Here is a 19,467-nt window from a genome sequence, read left to right as displayed (position 1 = left end):
TGAAGGATGAGCACGCGTGCGGACGAATTTTTTTCAGAGTATTAACCCTTGTGCAAAGATGTCGTTCTGCCCTTGGCTGCAAACTTTTTTTGTTTTTTAAACTATTAATAGCTACTAAGAAACATTAATTTAGATATTACAAAAAATTTACTTTAATATTGACATTTATTTTAAAATTAAGAACCTAAACAAAGAAATAACTATCCAAAAATAAAAACAACGTTTAATTTTAAATTCAAAACTATTAAAAATTAATTTATAAAAAACTTCAACTCCTATTACTATAAATGAGCAATTTAAGACCCATGCACCATCTAAGGGCTAAGCAAAAAGCTCTTTTGTCGTTTCACTCGCACTTACTACGCAGACTCCTCTCACTCGCATTTGTGGTGAGTAATGAATAAGAGAGTGCTTTTTGCCGACGAGACCATGATACAATTATACAAGGTAGTCCACTCGGCAAAATCCATAGTCCCCTATTTGAGCTTTGACAAGTAAATGTGAGTGAAACGGCTACATAGTACTTCAGTTTGACAAACAGGGACGCACTGAAAATAAGGGACCAAACCCGAAAGACTTCGGCAAGCCGATTGGACTACCTTGTATACATGGTAGAATTATGCAAGGTAGTCTCGTTCATGGTACAATTATACAAGGCATGGTATAATAAGTACAAGGTAGTCTCGTCGGCTTTTTTTCCCCTATCGACACTACAATTAGAGCGAGAGAGAGAGTGTTTTCATATGGGTTCGGGTCGATAGGGGAAAAAACCCGAACGATTTTGCAGCCAACGAGACTACCTTGTATAATTCTACCATGATACAAGGTAGTCTCGTCGGCTGCAAAATCGTTCGGGTTTTTTCCCCTATCGACCCGAACCCATAGGAAAACACTCTCTCTCGCTCTAATTGTAGTGTCGATAGGGGAAAAAAAGCCGACGAGACTACCTTCTACTTATTATACCATGCTTGTATAATTGTACCATGGTCTCGTCCATGATACAATTATACAAGGTAGTCTCGTCGGCTGCAAAATCGCTCGGGTTTTTTCCCCCTATGGTTCAGTGCGCTCGGGATTTCGAAGTGAGAGGTTGTCCGCGGACGATTTTTTCTCAAAACGTTAACCCTTGTGTGCTTGTAAAAAATACTTGTTGCAATTATTGCAGCAAGCACATACAAGGCGTAACATGTAATATTGCAGAAAAATATTTTGAAATGTGAACAATATGGGAGCGAGTCCTGAAGGGCAGCTTTGGGTAAAAACCAAAAATTTCGGAAAAATGAATACTCATGGTCATATCACAGTCCTTTTTAAACCCCGTGCACAGCATAAGGGTAAAACGACATCATCTTCTTCTGTTTCTTTCGCACTTACGGGAAAACACCCTCTCACTCGCACTCATTGTAGTGACCAATAGGGGGAAAAAAAGCCGACGAGACTACCTTGTACTTACACTTAAATAGGTTCGAATCAAAACTGTTTGTTTCTTACTTCAGTTATCATAAACCAATTGTATCAGTTGTAAAAATTTGCGATGATGATTCTGATAATAACGATGGTGTAAAAGTCGTCCAAATTATGGATGGAAGTTGATTTTTCTGAGATATAAAATTTAATGTAATATATAAATAACGATATAATATTATAAATAACAACATATAAATTGCCATATTTGTGTACGATAGCGCAATAAATAAACATTGTATTCTACCTCTCTCATAAATGATAGTACTTTTATACTTATAATTAAACACAACGTTAATATTGAAGATTTCACTTCTGCCGGCACTCCCGGAGTGCTACCGGTGTTTTTTTTTTTTTTTTTTTTGATTTTGGGGTTATTTTTGCTACGTTTATTAATAATGTTAGACGAAATAGGAGGTAGTCAAGATTTGTCTTTGTAGTTGCGAAAATTTATATTTAAAATGCATTTGGAGAATCGTATCTTTCGGGAAATTGATAGAATCATTGACAAATCACCTTCCACAATACATAGCGTGATAAAAAAAATTGCTGGACACATGAGATTTAGCTGCAGATCTCAGTAAAGCTGGTAGGCCCAAGATACTAACACCTAGTGAGGAGCGGAAAGACGTATCTACAGTCTTGCAAAATACAAAAACAACATCTACTAAAATTGGGAAGAATCTAGAGGAAGCTAAACAAAAAAAATTTTGCAAAAACCAACCGCAACTACCTGTACAAAGCTGGTTTACATGGCAGAGTTGCTCGCCGAAAGACCTTAATTTCAGCCATCTACAAAAAAAACGTTTTTAGTTCAAAAAACTGTATGTCAGCAAGTCGGATTCGTTTTGAAAGAACGTAGTTTTAAGTGACAAATCAAAATACAACAAATTTGGACACGTCGGTCCTTCCTAAGTTTGGAGAAAGGCCAATTAAGCTTTGAAAGAGAAAAACTTAAAACCAACTATTAAGCATGGAGGCGGTTTGTGAGTGTGTAACTTCGTGTGGAGTCGGCAAAATGGTCTTTATAAAAGATAAAATAAACAATACTATGTATAAGGATATTCTTAGCCAAAATTTTATTCCCAAAACTTAAAAAACCATAGAAATTATTATTTTAACAAGTTAACTACCCGAAGCATTCTTCCTATATGGTGCAAAAATGGCTTTTGCATCGCAGCAAACAGCTTAACAGATTTCCCTAATCTCCAAATTTAAACAAAATAGAACACGTATGGGACATACTTGAGAATAAAATAAGGAAGCACAGTATATCCTCAAAGGAATCCTTAAGAACCGCATTACAGGTGGAATGGGATAAAATAGGCGTTATAAAGACAGCCAATTTGGTCAAAAAAATCGGTCGACGTTTAAAAGCAATAATAAATGCTTTGGGAACACCCACCAATTAAAAAAAAAATTCACCTAAAAAATATGTTTTTATCCCGATTCTTTGAAGTGTACGAATAAATTTTGTGCGAGAAAAAAAGACTTTTTAGGTTATTTTGAAATATTACGTAGTATTAAAGCAAAAAATTTATTATATAGTTGTTAAAATTTATGCTTAGAATGTTGTTCTTCAATATGAAATATTAACTTTTGATATTCGTTATATATTAGTTATTGATGAAAAAGATTGGAAATCACGGGTGTCCAAATAAATTGTGTGCTGACTGTATTTCTAACAGCGTGTTTTTAAGCTTAAATTTGGCAGTATTGCACTGTTTTTTTTCGTCACGACGCAATATCCGGTTGAAAATTTTTTTTTTTTTTGCCGCTAAAAGCGAAAACGCACTAAGCGGAGGCCCTTTCATATAAGTATGTATGGGGACCAACCAAACCATCGAGTTTTCGTCGGACAACCCGGACGGACACTATAAGCGGAGTCGGTTTAACAGCATTCTACTGTATTTGTCACCCCAGAGGGTCAGTATGAATTCCTGGCCATGCCATTTGGGCTAAAAAATGCATCTTCTATTTTTCAACGTGCCATAGTGCAGGTTACTTTATGTTCCTTAATTCGCTTACGAAAAAATTCGCTGTGATCCAGGTGGGTACTTACCCACCTTCGACCCCTGGGGGATTTAGTCTATTCCAACGTAGTGGTCTACATAGACGACGTGCTAATTGTTGCAAATATAATACAAAGGAGGAAGCATATGAAAGGTTAGGCACAGTGCTAAGAGTTTTGTCTGAGGCAGTTTTTACATATAAAGAAGTGGGCTTTTCTTGGCACATGAATAGAGTACCTTGGATTCTATATTAAAGATGGTGAAATTAAACCAAATCCAAGTAAGATAGAAGCCCTTTCTGCTTTGCCACCACCATCTACTGCAATTCATATGTTTGGCATCCTACTTTAGACAATTTGTCCCGCGGTTTCCAGAGCAGATGAAGCCGACCTCTAAGTTGACCTCTAAGCTTAAAACGTTTGATTGGAAAGAAGAGCATGAGCAGATTCGACAGAAAATTATCAAAGTACTGACATCCGATCCTGTACTAACAATCTTTGACCCTGAACTCCAAATCGAACTGCATACAGATGCCAGCGCTGATGGTAAACGTAGAGTAGTTGAATATTATTGTATTTATTAAAAATTATAATACAATAAAGTATTATCCAAACCCGCAACAGATAAAATAAGCAGACACTTTTTAATGTTAAACCGCACGCACTCGTTGTCAAAGAAGAAGTAAAGCATCGTGTTCGCGTGTACAAGCAAAATGCTCAAAGTGTAGAAGGAAAGCGCAAGAAGATTCCGTTACTTCTTGCGATCTCCTCCTTCATCGCATTCACACATACAAGCATCAAATGAATGCATGTGCATCAATGTGACTTTTGCTTATATATGAATATTCATATTTTACAACACGCCACCTCAAAAGTTACATTGAGCAAAAAAATAAAAATTTGACATACGAAATTGTGCTTATCTTTTAATTTCTTGTTTCTTTCTTAATTTCTGGGGATTACAATTAGATCCAGCATTCGCTGCAAAGAGTTGGGGAAACCCAGTAAAACCCAACTAGATCTACATATACAAATAGCGAAAAATTAACATAAATTCAAATTCTGAACAAAAGAAAATTGTAAAAATATTAAAGCATTTCACTTAAGGTTATACATAAATATTACTTTGTAAAGTATGATAAAGATTATTTTAAATATAACAAAAACTCCATGAGCTCCATTTCTTTTGGTTCCAAATGAAAAAGGAATTTCTTCTGCGACGTTTCAAATTTTTCGATGTCAATTTAATCGGAAAGGCCCAGTTGGCTTCTCAGAGCGATGAATCTTGCAGATGGTAATGGCTTCGTCAATATGTCGGCTAGTTGGAGATCTGTGGGAATATACTTTACACAAATTAGTATCTTTTCAATTTGTTCCCTCGTAAAATGATATTTAATGTCTATGTGCTTTGTTCTCTTATGGCAAGTAGGATTATTGGCAATGCTGATACAACCTTGGTTGTCTTCAAAAATATCTATAGGACCATTTAATTCTAGATTAATCTCATTTATTAATGACTTGAGCCAAAGGGCTTCTCTAACACCTTCAAACAAGGCCATATATTCTGCTTCGGTAGATGAAGCAGCAACCGATTTTTGCTTCATGGTACTCCATGAAATTAAGCAGCTTTCAAACATTTTAAAAAGGTATCCAGTAGTACTTCTTCTGTCAGTTTCGTTCCCAGCCCAATCTGAATCTACATATCCTATAAGAATGTTATTAAAATTTATATTTTTCTTGAATCTGAGCTTTAGATCGACAGTTCCTTTTAAATATCTAAGAACTCTTTTAAGGCATTGCCATAGTTCCTTATTGTTGTTGTTTGTGTATCGACTTAAAATACTTATTGAAGTACTTAAGTCTGGGCGTGTGCACAACATAATGTACATCAAACAACCAATCAAGTTTCTACATGGTGCATCACATGATTCTTCCGATTGCAGAGCCTCATAGTCTAACTTGCTTTGGAGGGGAGTACTAACTGTATTGCAATCTTCCATATTAAATTTTCTCAATACATTTTGAATATATGCTGACTGACTGAGACATATCTGTCCGTCAGTTCTATCAATTTTTATACCAATAAAATGCCGAATTTCACGTAAATCAGTCATTTGAAATTTATCTTGAAGGTAAGATTTAAAATTGGACATTGTATCAGATTTGCTTGTAGCAATTACTACATCATCCACATATAACAAAATATACAGTCGACTCTCGTTAATTCGAAACTCGAGGGACTCTTGAAATATTTCGAATTATCGAGTGTTTGAAATATCAAATGGTTCGAAATTTCGAAATTTTCGAAAGAACTTTGTTATACTGGCTTGCTTTAAAGCACAATTCTGCTGCTCACACTGCTCAATAACTTTTTTTAAGAGATAAAGTGCCTGAAATACTTTTTCATCACTTTCGTTTTGTAGACATAAGCTTTGTAAGGTATCAAATGAGGATCTTGCTTCCTTAACTGACACCTCTGCCAAAGGTTCTTTATACTTTCTAGGGCTCATAGCTAACATTAACTTTTAATATGCATACCAACGAAAGAGTAACAGTAACTGAATAACTACACAAACCAATTCGTAAGAAGTGTGTCCGTCAAAAACTACATAATCAAAACAAAAACAAAGGCAAGTTTGAACTTGTCGCAAAATTTTTTCTCTGCAACTTTGAATTGTCGAGTGTTAGACGCTGATGAGTTCGAATTAACGCGTGGTTTTGTTAAATATCAATGATTTTTTCGTTCGAATTACCAAGTGTATGAAAATGTATTGATTTAGTTCGAAATATAAAGAGATTTCGTAGGGACCTCGTGATAACTTTGATTTATAGAGAGGTTCGAATTATCGCAGGTTTGAATTAACGAGAGTCGACTGTATATATTTCTTGAAATATCTCCCTTATTTAAAATATAAATACAACGGTCAACTCCTAGATTTTCAAATCCAACTTCTTTCAATACGCTTTCAAACACCTCGAACCAGCATCTAGCAGCTTGCTTAAGGCCATATATAGCTTTATTAAGTTTACACACTTTATTCCCATAGCATTGGGTCAAGCCTTTTGGAACAGTCATGTATATTTCATCGTTTAGAGTTCCATTTAAAAATGCGGTTTTGACATCCATGTGATGAATCATTAAATTATATTGATTTGAAAGTGCCAATAGAAATCTGAAACTTGAAATTCGTGCAACTGGTGCAAATGTCTCGTCATAATCAGTCATATACTCTTGAGTAAAACCCCGCGCTACAAGCCTTGCTTTATACTTTACTAAGTTACCAAACTCATCTTGTTTTATACTAAATACCCACTTGCAATCAACTATGTTTTTGTTATTTGGCCTTTGCACTAAGGACCAAGTATTGTTTTGAAAATGGGAGTTAAGTTCATCCTGTATAGCTTTCTCCCAGAAAGATCTGTCTTCACGAAACTTAATTTCATCAAATGTATTAGGAATATCATTTAAGCATGTTTGAGTATTCATAAGACATTTTTCTAAAAATCGATATGATAATTTTGGTTTACTTTTAATTCTTTCACTGCGTCTGATTTCTTCCTCATTTTTGTTTTTATTTTCATTTGATTTATCACCAGTTTCAACAACTGGATCGGCATTCTCGAGATCTGTGGATTTTTCATTGAGTTGTTCATTTACTTCAGAATCAACAGATTCAATATTTTCCACCGAAGGAAAAAACAACTCTTCTTTCTCTCTATTTAAAGAGTCATTATTTGGTTCAACAGTATTACCTTGAACCACAGAGTCTTCTCCATGTAAAACTCTAAATTTTAACATATTTATTTCATCCACCACAACATCTCTAGCTGTCATAAATTTCCTCGATTCCTCATTCCACAATTTATACCCATTTGGTTCATACCCGACAAGTATAGTTTTAATCGACTTTTCGTCAAACTTTCGCTTTCGAACTTTGTTTAGTGCATATACTGTCGAACCAAATATCTTTAAATATTTTAATACAGGCTTTTTGTTATGCCACATCTCAAATGGTGTTTTATTTATATTTTGCAATGCTCTACTTGGGGATCTGTTAATTAAGTATGTTGCTGTTAAAACAGCTTCACCCCAAAAATATTTATTGATTTTAGCACAATTAATCATAGAGCGAGCCTTTTCGGTGATTGTTCGAATCATCCGTTGTGATACACCATTTAATTGTGGAGTATGAGGAACCGTCAAATGATAGCTGATGCCTTTTTCGACACAGAACTCACGCATTTCATTAGAAAGATATTCCCTTCCATTATCGATATACAGATTTACCATTTTCAAGTTAAAATGAGCCTCACTCTTTGCAACAAAATCTTTGAAAACGAAAAATACATCCGACTTATATGTTACTAAGTATGTCACACAGTAGTGAGTATACTGATCAATAAAAACGACATAATAGTTTTTATTATCAACGGTAGGGGGTGTGATTGGACCACAGACGTCGGAATGGACAACAAATAGCGGTCGTGTTACATTTTCTTTATTTTTAAATTTTTCAAATTTTAATCTAGACTGCTTGCCATTTATACAAGCCTCGCATAATTCATGGGTTAACTCAACATTGTTTAAAAGCTTAATATCTTCAAAAAGGCCATTTCGTTTTATTTCTAGAAATTTTCCTACACTTATGTGTCCTAACCTTTCATGCCATAATCGATACTCAGCACTATTTGAAATCTTTGATGTAAATACTTTACTGTTCAAATTAAATTTTATAATCGGTACATTGTACTCACATATTCCATCAAATGCCAATTTACCATCTTTAGATACTTTAATGCCTCCAGGGTTAAACTCGATGGTCATCCCAGCATCCTGCATCTTCTTTACTGACAGCAAGTTGTGCGGAATGTCCTTACAGTACAGCACGTTTCGTAAGGTGATTTGGTTTTCAGAGCTGTTTAGGTTGACCACTCCTTTGGCTGTAGCGTGTATGTATTCTCCGCGTTTTGCAATCTCAATAGGGACATTTGATTGCAAACGCTCATACTCGGAGAACAGTGCGATGTCGTTTATGAGGTGATCCGACGCCCCTGAGTCTAGGATGAACTCAACCTCACTTGTGCTGGGACTTGTTGTTGCATTTCTCATCATGAAAGCGAAACTACGCTCTGGTCGGGCTGCTGCTGTTGTTGTTGATGCCATCTGAGCCTGCCTTTCCTGTCCACTGTTTTCATTAAAATTCTGGTTTCCCTGCCTTTTTAAGAAAAAACAATCTTTCTTCAGATGACCTAGCTTACCACAATGAAAGCACTTCGGTTTTGGCTTTAATTGGGGCTTGAACGGTTTCTTGCCAAACTTCTGTTGTATCTTATTCTTAAATTTGTTGTCTTTCATCTCCTTTTTACCTATAGCTTGCAGAACTTTAGCACTCGTATCCCTGCCCATGTTTTTAAGCTTGATCTCCTGATCAAGAAGACGTGTTTTAACAAAAGCTAATGTTAAGTTACTTTCGGATAGAGTCTCTATTGCAGTTATAACTCCATCATAACTGGTTGGAAGAGTTAAAAGTAAATGGGAAACTTTATCCATATCGTCTAGCTTTGCTCCTGACGCGATAAGTTCCGTAATGAGATCATCAAAAATATGGAAGTGATTGAGGAGCGAAGTATCACCTTTTAACTTCAAACCTAAAAGTTTCTTTCGCAGTGATAGTTGCGATGCTAAGCTCTTCCTTTCGTATATTCCATCTAAATTTGCAAAAATCTGTTTTGCTGTATTCTCACTGTTAGCAAAAACTAGAAATGAATCACTGAGATATTCGATAATTAAACTTTTTGCATTCCGTTCTGCCTTTTTAATTTCTTCGGTAACTTCTAACTGTGTTTCATCTACTACTTTTAATAAATCATGCTCTTCTAAGAGCGCTCTCACTCGAAACTTCCAGATTGAGTATTTTTCACCGTCAAACGGTTTTATGTTTCTCTTTCCCTTATCCATTGTTTCTTTCTTAGCCTCAACACAGCTTAGCAACACTTTCTTAGCAACACAACACAGCTCAGCAACACTTTCTTAGCAACACAACACAGTCCAGCAACACAGTCCAGCAACACACAGCCCAGCAACTTTTTCTAGGAAGCGTCGAATTTGTCGTGGCGTCTCACTTGCGGCAAATTCGAAGCGTGTTCTAGAAATTTCGCAGCGAATTTGTTGGCGTCCTCCTGGAAATACAGAAAAAGTTTATGCGGCGAATTCGTCGCGGCGTCATTTATTAAGAAATTAAGAAATATAATCTGTGCGATTATACATCAATAATGCATACAATTATACATAAAATGCGGTTTTGACATCCATGTGATGAATCATTAAATTATATTGATTTGAAAGTGCCAATAGAAATCTGAAACTTGAAATTCGTGCAACTGGTGCAAATGTCTCGTCATAATCAGTCATATACTCTTGAGTAAAACCCCGCGCTACAAGCCTTGCTTTATACTTTACTAAGTTACCAAACTCATCTTGTTTTATACTAAATACCCACTTGCAATCAACTATGTTTTTGTTATTTGGCCTTTGCACTAAGGACCAAGTATTGTTTTGAAAATGGGAGTTAAGTTCATCCTGTATAGCTTTCTCCCAGAAAGATCTGTCTTCACGAAACTTAATTTCATCAAATGTATTAGGAATATCATTTAAGCATGTTTGAGTATTCATAAGACATTTTTCTAAAAATCGATATGATAATTTTGGTTTACTTTTAATTCTTTCACTGCGTCTGATTTCTTCCTCATTTTTGTTTTTATTTTCATTTGATTTATCACCAGTTTCAACAACTGGATCGGCATTCTCGAGATCTGTGGATTTTTCATTGAGTTGTTCATTTACTTCAGAATCAACAGATTCAATATTTTCCACCGAAGGAAAAAACAACTCTTCTTTCTCTCTATTTAAAGAGTCATTATTTGGTTCAACAGTATTACCTTGAACCACAGAGTCTTCTCCATGTAAAACTCTAAATTTTAACATATTTATTTCATCCACCACAACATCTCTAGCTGTCATAAATTTCCTCGATTCCTCATTCCACAATTTATACCCATTTGGTTCATACCCGACAAGTATAGTTTTAATCGACTTTTCGTCAAACTTTCGCTTTCGAACTTTGTTTAGTGCATATACTGTCGAACCAAATATCTTTAAATATTTTAATACAGGCTTTTTGTTATGCCACATCTCAAATGGTGTTTTATTTATATTTTGCAATGCTCTACTTGGGGATCTGTTAATTAAGTATGTTGCTGTTAAAACAGCTTCACCCCAAAAATATTTATTGATTTTAGCACAATTAATCATAGAGCGAGCCTTTTCGGTGATTGTTCGAATCATCCGTTGTGATACACCATTTAATTGTGGAGTATGAGGAACCGTCAAATGATAGCTGATGCCTTTTTCGACACAGAACTCACGCATTTCATTAGAAAGATATTCCCTTCCATTATCGATATACAGATTTACCATTTTCAAGTTAAAATGAGCCTCACTCTTTGCAACAAAATCTTTGAAAACGAAAAATACATCCGACTTATATGTTACTAAGTATGTCACACAGTAGTGAGTATACTGATCAATAAAAACGACATAATAGTTTTTATTATCAACGGTAGGGGGTGTGATTGGACCACAGACGTCGGAATGGACAACAAATAGCGGTCGTGTTACATTTTCTTTATTTTTAAATTTTTCAAATTTTAATCTAGACTGCTTGCCATTTATACAAGCCTCGCATAATTCATGGGTTAACTCAACATTGTTTAAAAGCTTAATATCTTCAAAAAGGCCATTTCGTTTTATTTCTAGAAATTTTCCTACACTTATGTGTCCTAACCTTTCATGCCATAATCGATACTCAGCACTATTTGAAATCTTTGATGTAAATACTTTACTGTTCAAATTAAATTTTATAATCGGTACATTGTACTCACATATTCCATCAAATGCCAATTTACCATCTTTAGATACTTTAATGCCTCCAGGGTTAAACTCGATGGTCATCCCAGCATCCTGCATCTTCTTTACTGACAGCAAGTTGTGCGGAATGTCCTTACAGTACAGCACGTTTCGTAAGGTGATTTGGTTTTCAGAGCTGTTTAGGTTGACCACTCCTTTGGCTGTAGCGTGTATGTATTCTCCGCGTTTTGCAATCTCAATAGGGACATTTGATTGCAAACGCTCATACTCGGAGAACAGTGCGATGTCGTTTATGAGGTGATCCGACGCCCCTGAGTCTAGGATGAACTCAACCTCACTTGTGCTGGGACTTGTTGTTGCATTTCTCATCATGAAAGCGAAACTACGCTCTGGTCGGGCTGCTGCTGTTGTTGTTGATGCCATCTGAGCCTGCCTTTCCTGTCCACTGTTTTCATTAAAATTCTGGTTTCCCTGCCTTTTTAAGAAAAAACAATCTTTCTTCAGATGACCTAGCTTACCACAATGAAAGCACTTCGGTTTTGGCTTTAATTGGGGCTTGAACGGTTTCTTGCCAAACTTCTGTTGTATCTTATTCTTAAATTTGTTGTCTTTCATCTCCTTTTTACCTATAGCTTGCAGAACTTTAGCACTCGTATCCCTGCCCATGTTTTTAAGCTTGATCTCCTGATCAAGAAGACGTGTTTTAACAAAAGCTAATGTTAAGTTACTTTCGGATAGAGTCTCTATTGCAGTTATAACTCCATCATAACTGGTTGGAAGAGTTAAAAGTAAATGGGAAACTTTATCCATATCGTCTAGCTTTGCTCCTGACGCGATAAGTTCCGTAATGAGATCATCAAAAATATGGAAGTGATTGAGGAGCGAAGTATCACCTTTTAACTTCAAACCTAAAAGTTTCTTTCGCAGTGATAGTTGCGATGCTAAGCTCTTCCTTTCGTATATTCCATCTAAATTTGCAAAAATCTGTTTTGCTGTATTCTCACTGTTAGCAAAAACTAGAAATGAATCACTGAGATATTCGATAATTAAACTTTTTGCATTCCGTTCTGCCTTTTTAATTTCTTCGGTAACTTCTAACTGTGTTTCATCTACTACTTTTAATAAATCATGCTCTTCTAAGAGCGCTCTCACTCGAAACTTCCAGATTGAGTATTTTTCACCGTCAAACGGTTTTATGTTTCTCTTTCCCTTATCCATTGTTTCTTTCTTAGCCTCAACACAGCTTAGCAACACTTTCTTAGGAACACAACACAGCTCAGCAACACTTTCTTAGCAACACAACACAGTCCAGCAACACAGTCCAGCAACACACAGCCCAGCAACTTTTTCTAGGAAGCGTCGAATTTGTCGTGGCGTCTCTCTTGCGGCAAATTCGAAGCGTGTTCTAGAAATTTCGCAGCGAATTTGTTGGCGTCCTCCTGGAAATACAGAAAAGTTTATGCGGCGAATTCGTCGCGGCGTCATTTATTAAGAAATTAAGAAATATAATCTGTGCGATTATACATCAATAAATTAACACAACTCATTTAATTTATCTTTATTTCATTTGCATATTTGTCCTGAAAACGTGATACACATGTATACCCTGCAGTTCTGGCTGTTCACAAGTGAATTTCGGCAATTGCCAATCATGTGTGTAGGAAAGGGAAAGGGATATTCCTAAGTTTCCCTCTCTTCCTCACTCTTATAATACGATTTCGTTGCTTGCACCCGACGGCGGCCCGACTCCAAATTTGCCTTCTATTCTTTCGTTTTTCTTATTGCACTGTTGTCATTCTCCGTTAGAAACAAAAAATTGGTTACCGATGGAAAATACGGCTGAGGGGCGCTCGACTTATGTATACTCTTTTGATGTTAAAGTTCTTCAAATATTAAACATAATATATATATAAACTTATATATACATATAATATATTATATATATTCAACATTATATAAATTATTGAACCAACATAACCATAACACAACATTGATTGCAAATATAGATATAATATGACTCGCGTGTTATTTATGGTCGGTTATACCCAAAAAAGAAGGGTATACTAAAAGGGTGAAAAATAAAATTCAACTGCTCATTCTTTTGCGTTGTGCGTTGACAATAAGTTGTGAAATTACTTAAATTGCGCAACGGGCAGCGGAATCGTTGAAAAATCATGTAAGTGTCGTTAATATTACAAAAATATTATGTTTTTTACTACAAACTTATTTAAATCTTTTTAGGATTCAGCCTGTATGTACGATAAATTCGTTTGAAAGGTAAGTTTTCTTTAAATTAAAAAAGTAATACATATATAATATGTAATAATAAAAATATTTTTTGTACCATAGATGGACGCAAAACAGCCGTTGTCCTGCAAATATTCCACATAAATGGTAAACAAAAACTTTCTAATTTCATATTATTTATGTACTTATCTCTTATGTTACAAAATAAGATATTTTATAAAATAAAAAAAAAATATATATATATTTATTGTTTTTCATATGAATTTGGGGATGAAATTTTGAACATTGGCATATATGATTTCCCTAAGGGCGACCCTCGAGGAAAACCCCGCTTCCACTTCCGCTACGAATTCCTCTATGCCTTATACGAATTTTTTCCACACAAAATTCGTATAAGGCACCGAGGAATCGTTCGATGAAACGGCCGAAAAGTTCATCGAGAGCTGCACCTATGAAGAAAACTTGAATCCCATACAAAATTCCTCGCGCAATTCCTCGGTGCGGGCATACCTCCGTACCCCGGTTCCTCGGTGCTTCCTCGCGGATTTCATATAGGAAAAAGCTATTTTGGAACTGCAGGGTATATATGTCCACATGCACACACACAAATTTGTCAATCGTTTTTCACTTTTATTCACTTTTTTTAATTTTCACAATCAAAGAACTCTACTATTCATCTGTTGCTATTGTGTCTGGGCCCATAACCTATTGTATTTATTAAAAATTATAATACAATAAAGTATTATCCAAACCCGCAACAGATAAAATAAGCAGACACTTTTTAATGTTAAACCGCACGCACTCGTTGTCAAAGAAGAAGTAAAGCATCGTGTTCGCGTGTACAAGCAAAATGCTCAAAGTGTAGAAGGAAAGCGCAAGAAGATTCCGTTACTTCTTGCGATCTCCTCCTTCATCGCATTCACACATACAAGCATCAAATGAATGCATGTGCATCAATGTGACTTTTGCTTATATATGAATATTCATATTTTACAACAAATATTATAGCAAGTGCACGACAGCATCAGAAACTAAATATCACTGAGCTAGAAACTTTAGCTGTTTATAATGCAGTGAAACATTTCATACATCATTTATGCATCATTATTGAGTATAGAAAGGGTAATCATATGGCACACGTGGATTTTTTATCACGCAATCCAATTCCTGTGGTCTCAACTGTCATCCGTAAAGCAGCAGAGGTCCGTGTAGATCTAGCCGCAATAACGGACGGTTGACAGCCTAACAACAACGAGATGATAGCATAATTAAAATAATGGGCCAATTAAATAGTGAAGATAAAGAACCGGATGTAATGAAAACCTATGAGATTAGAACTGGACTATTATATCGCAAGATACAACGTAATGGCAAGACTCGTTGTCTACCAGTAATTCCTTAGGTGGTCAGTCATAAATCATGTACATGAGGCTATGATGCATTTAGGATGGCAGAAGGCTCTAGATAGATTGAAAACTGTATAACCTGCAAATTGTCCAAATCATCAGGAAAAGTACAAATGGATTGATATACCTTGGCATACTATCTACGTGGATATACATAAGTGTCAAGCTCAGTGGAAAGATTGACCAGAAGGAGTATATTATTGTCCAGATCGATGCAAGTTTGTCCACTTGTATCACACTCTTAGTCTAGACTCGGAAAATTGCATTAAAGCTGTAAAGTCAGGTATATCTTTCTTTGGAGTTCCCAATCGAATCATCGCAGATCAAGGCAGGAGCTTTGCAAGTAATAAATTCCGTGAATTTTGCTTAATGAACAAACTTATCAATCGACTTACACCTAATAGCCACAGGTGCAAGCCGTGCCAACGGACAGGTGGAGCGTGTAATGAGCACGCTAAAAGCTATGCTAACTGCTGTAGGAACTAGTGAGCGTTCTTGACAGGATGCATTGCAAGATATGCAGTTAGCCACGAATTGCTCTACAAATAGAACTACAAAATCTAGTGCTGTAGAGTTGCTAATAGGAAAAGAGGCTAGGCCTTTTGGTATGCTGCAAATAAATGAGAAAGGTAATATAATAGATAGAGAAAAGGTTAGAATAAAAGCTAAAGCAAATATGGAGAGTAATGCACGATACGATAAAGAAAAATTTGACAAAAATAAAGCGAAAGTCATTGCGTATAATGTAGGTGCTCATGTTTTATTGAAAGCTGAAGAGCGCCATCAAACAAAACTTGACCCCAAGTTTAAGGGTCAATTTCAAGTGGTCAAAGTATTAGATGAAGATCGGTATGTATTATAATCATTGGTTAATAAGCGAACGTATAAATATTCCCATGAGTCTCTGAGAGCGCTACCAAACAGACAGTTAATTAGCGAATTGACAGAAGAATTCCAAAGTGATGATGAACCCCAAGATGGGAAAGAGCGTGAAGACGGCACTAGTGAAGGTGCGTCTGTGCCCCAAGAGGGGGACCGCAGTATATGGCGGAGGTCTTGTTGACCTGGTGCATATGGTTGCACGGCGATAAAGATTGAAGTTGAATGGCAAAATTTAAGTTATGTAAACAATGAAATGTTTAAAATTAAAAATAGATCTGTATAAATTTGTGAAATCGAAAAATGAAAAGTTTATGTTAATTGATTAAGTTGGAATTGTCTGTGGAAAGCGACTCACTTAGCTTGTAAGTGCATAAGAGAATCAATGAATAAAATAAAATTAAGAGTTAGAACAAGAAAAATCAATACAGTCGATGTTTTTCTGATTTGTTTGGCAAATCTAGGGAATTCAACACACAGGGGCGTGTGATAGGTCAGGAAGGCCGTGTCGGAAAGAGATTCGAGGAAGTTCAGAGTTCATGCTAAAGTCATAGCAGCAGAGACGGTTGCAGTCTCTGCTGGTAAGTGATGTGCGCCAACGAGTGATGGAAAGAAATTCGGCGTAGTATAAGGATTCATGAGAAAAGCATAGCAGCAGAGACGGTGGCAGTCTCTGTGGCGAGTTGTCAGGTTGAAATTCGGGGAAGTACAAGAATTTATGCGTAAAGAAAATCAGCAGAAACGCTGGCGGTCTCTGCTGACGAGTGAAGTCCGTTGACGGGTTACCAAAAGTCCTGAGATTGAAAGAGATGACAATATACGTAGTCTGACAATATATAAGACGAGGATCGATGAGATCGAATTCAATATAATTTTGAAAACGAAAGTAAGCGGAACTTGCTGTGCTGCCCCATCAGTAATACACATTGTGTGAAAAATGGAAGAAATAACCCTGTTTCCGATATATATACATATATATGTATGTATATTCTTGATCAGCATCACGAGCAGAATCGGAATACATACAGTGGCTCACAGCTTATTTGACCCACCTTGTATATTTAAATTTAAGTGAGAATAACTTTTTAACTAAAGCAGATATTAAAAAAATTGAAACGCAGGTTTTTCGGCGGGTATTGTAGGAACAACAAAGAACTTAAATTGTATTAAAATAACAAAAGGTTTTATAATTATTCAACTAAAAATAAAAATACTGCAGTTTTCTATGTCACAGCTTATTTGACCCATTTCTTAAAATTATAAAAAATTAAAAAAATAACGAAAGATTATACATATTTTAATATTTTGTATGGCCCCTCTTCTGGTCTAAGACCATTTTAAGGCGTTTTTGCATAGACTCCACTAGCTTTTTGGTGGTTTCTGGGGGTATTTTGGCCCACTCCTCCATCAACGCAACTTTGAGATCGTTTTTGTTCGATATCTGCCTTTTGCGGATATTCGTATCTAATATTGACCACAGGTTTTCTATGACGTTTAAGTCTGGTGATTGTGCCGGTGGTTTCATCACGTGGGGGCAATTGTATATTAGCCAAGTTTGAACGATCCCCGAGGTATGCTTCGGATCGTTGTCTTGGTAAAACCGAAATGATTCCTTTATACCCAAATCCTCGGCGCTTTGGATCAAATTATCCTTCAGAATATTGAGGTAAACCATTTTGTCCATTGTTGATTCAATGAACTGTAACCTCCCAACACCTGCAGCCGACATACAGGCCCACACCATTACATGGCCACCGCCATGCTTTACCGTCGCCTTCAGGTGTTTGTCTTCAAGCTCTGTATTGGGCTTTCTCCACACATAGGTTTGTCCATCGGAACCAAAAATGTTAAATTTGGACTCATCAGCAAAAATTACATCGTTCCAGAATCCTATGTCCTTTTTAACGTGTTCCTTTGCGAACTTCAAGCGGGAGTCTCTATTTTTTTTATTTATGAACGGCTTCTTGCGAGCAACTCGGCCATTAAAGTCATGTTCTCTTAAAACACGTCGGACTGTTTCTGTGCTAAATTTTTTGCCGGTTATGTCCTGCATTTCAGTGGCCAATTTTGGCGCCGAAATCCTTGGATCTTTTTTGATTTTCCTAATAATTTGGCGTTCATCTGTTTCGGTGAAAATCTTATTTGGCGCTTTTCTGCCCTTGTCTTCCACGCGGTTTTCAAAAACAAATCTGTGGATGATTGCTTTGACAGTACCATCTGGTATGTTCAGAATTTTAGCGATTTCTCGCCGGGAAACACCGTTTTTATGGTGTTTAAGGACCAATTCACGTTGTTCGATGGTTGTGCGTTTTCCCATGGTTAATAGACGTGCTTTCTTGACAAAATCGAATCAAAAGTGAAAATTCTATTTGCAAATACATTGAGCAAAGAGTAACCAAAAAAAAGAACCGCTAAATTATACTTCTTGGAAGAGAAGCTAAGCATTAAATGCAATGGGTCAAATAAGCTGTGACATAGAAAACTGCAGTATTTTTATTTTTAGTTGAATAATTATAAAACCTTTTGTTATTTTAATAAAATTTAAGTTCTTTGTTGTTCCTACAATACCCGCCGAAAAACCTGCGTTTTAATTTTTTTAATATCTGCTTTAGTTAAAAAGTTATTCTCACTTAAATTTAAATATACAAGGTGGGTCAAATAAGCTGTGAGCCACTGTACGTCTGTACGTCTGTCCGTCTGTCCGTTTCCGCGCAAACTAGTCTCTCAGTTTTAAAGATATCTTGCTGAAACTTTACCAAAAGGTGGTTAGTTATTGCACGCAGTATATAAGTCAGAACGAGCCGGATCGGCCGACTATATCGGATAGCTCCCATACGAAAGAACGAAATAAAAAATTATCAGGCAGCTGTTTTTGATCGGATCGACTTGATTTCTTCCAGATGGCATTTTCTAACTGCTATTGAATTTCGGACTTAATTTTATGAAAACCAGATAACTCTGAGGTGTCTCCTTCACTGCGTTGCAAACTTCTGACTGAAATTATAATACCCTTTGCTCTGCAAGGGTATAAAAACCGCGTCAAGTTCGGTCGAATGTGAAAGTTTTGCTGACAGTTTTCTTCGATTGCAGGGGCGTGGTGCATCATGAGTTCTTCATCAATAAGGAATATTACCTGCAATTTATGCGCAATTTGCGCGAAGCCATCCGCCAGAAACGCCCGGATTTGTGGAAGAACAAAAATTGGCTTTTGCACCACGATAACGCCCCTGCTCACACATCGTTGCTTGAGCGCGACTTTTTGGCCAAAAACAACACACTAATGATGCCGCAGCCACCGTATTCCCAGGATCTGGCCCCCTGTGACTTTTTCTTGTTTCCTAAACTGAAGAGGCCCATGAAAGGACGACGTTACGCTACGCTTGACGAGATAAAGACGGCATCGAAGGAGGAGCTGAACAAGATAAAAACAAATGATTTTTTGAAGTGCTTCGAAGATTGGAAAAATCTTTCGCACAAGTGCATCGCATGGGGGTTACGTTGAAGGGGATAAAATATATATTCATGAATAAATA

Source organism: Drosophila ficusphila, unplaced genomic scaffold (genome assembly GCF_018152265.1).
Source record: "Drosophila ficusphila isolate 14025-0441.05 unplaced genomic scaffold, ASM1815226v1 contig_668, whole genome shotgun sequence".
NCBI classification, from domain to species: Eukaryota; Metazoa; Arthropoda; class Insecta; order Diptera; family Drosophilidae; genus Drosophila; species Drosophila ficusphila.
This window is presented reverse-complemented; position numbering follows the sequence as displayed.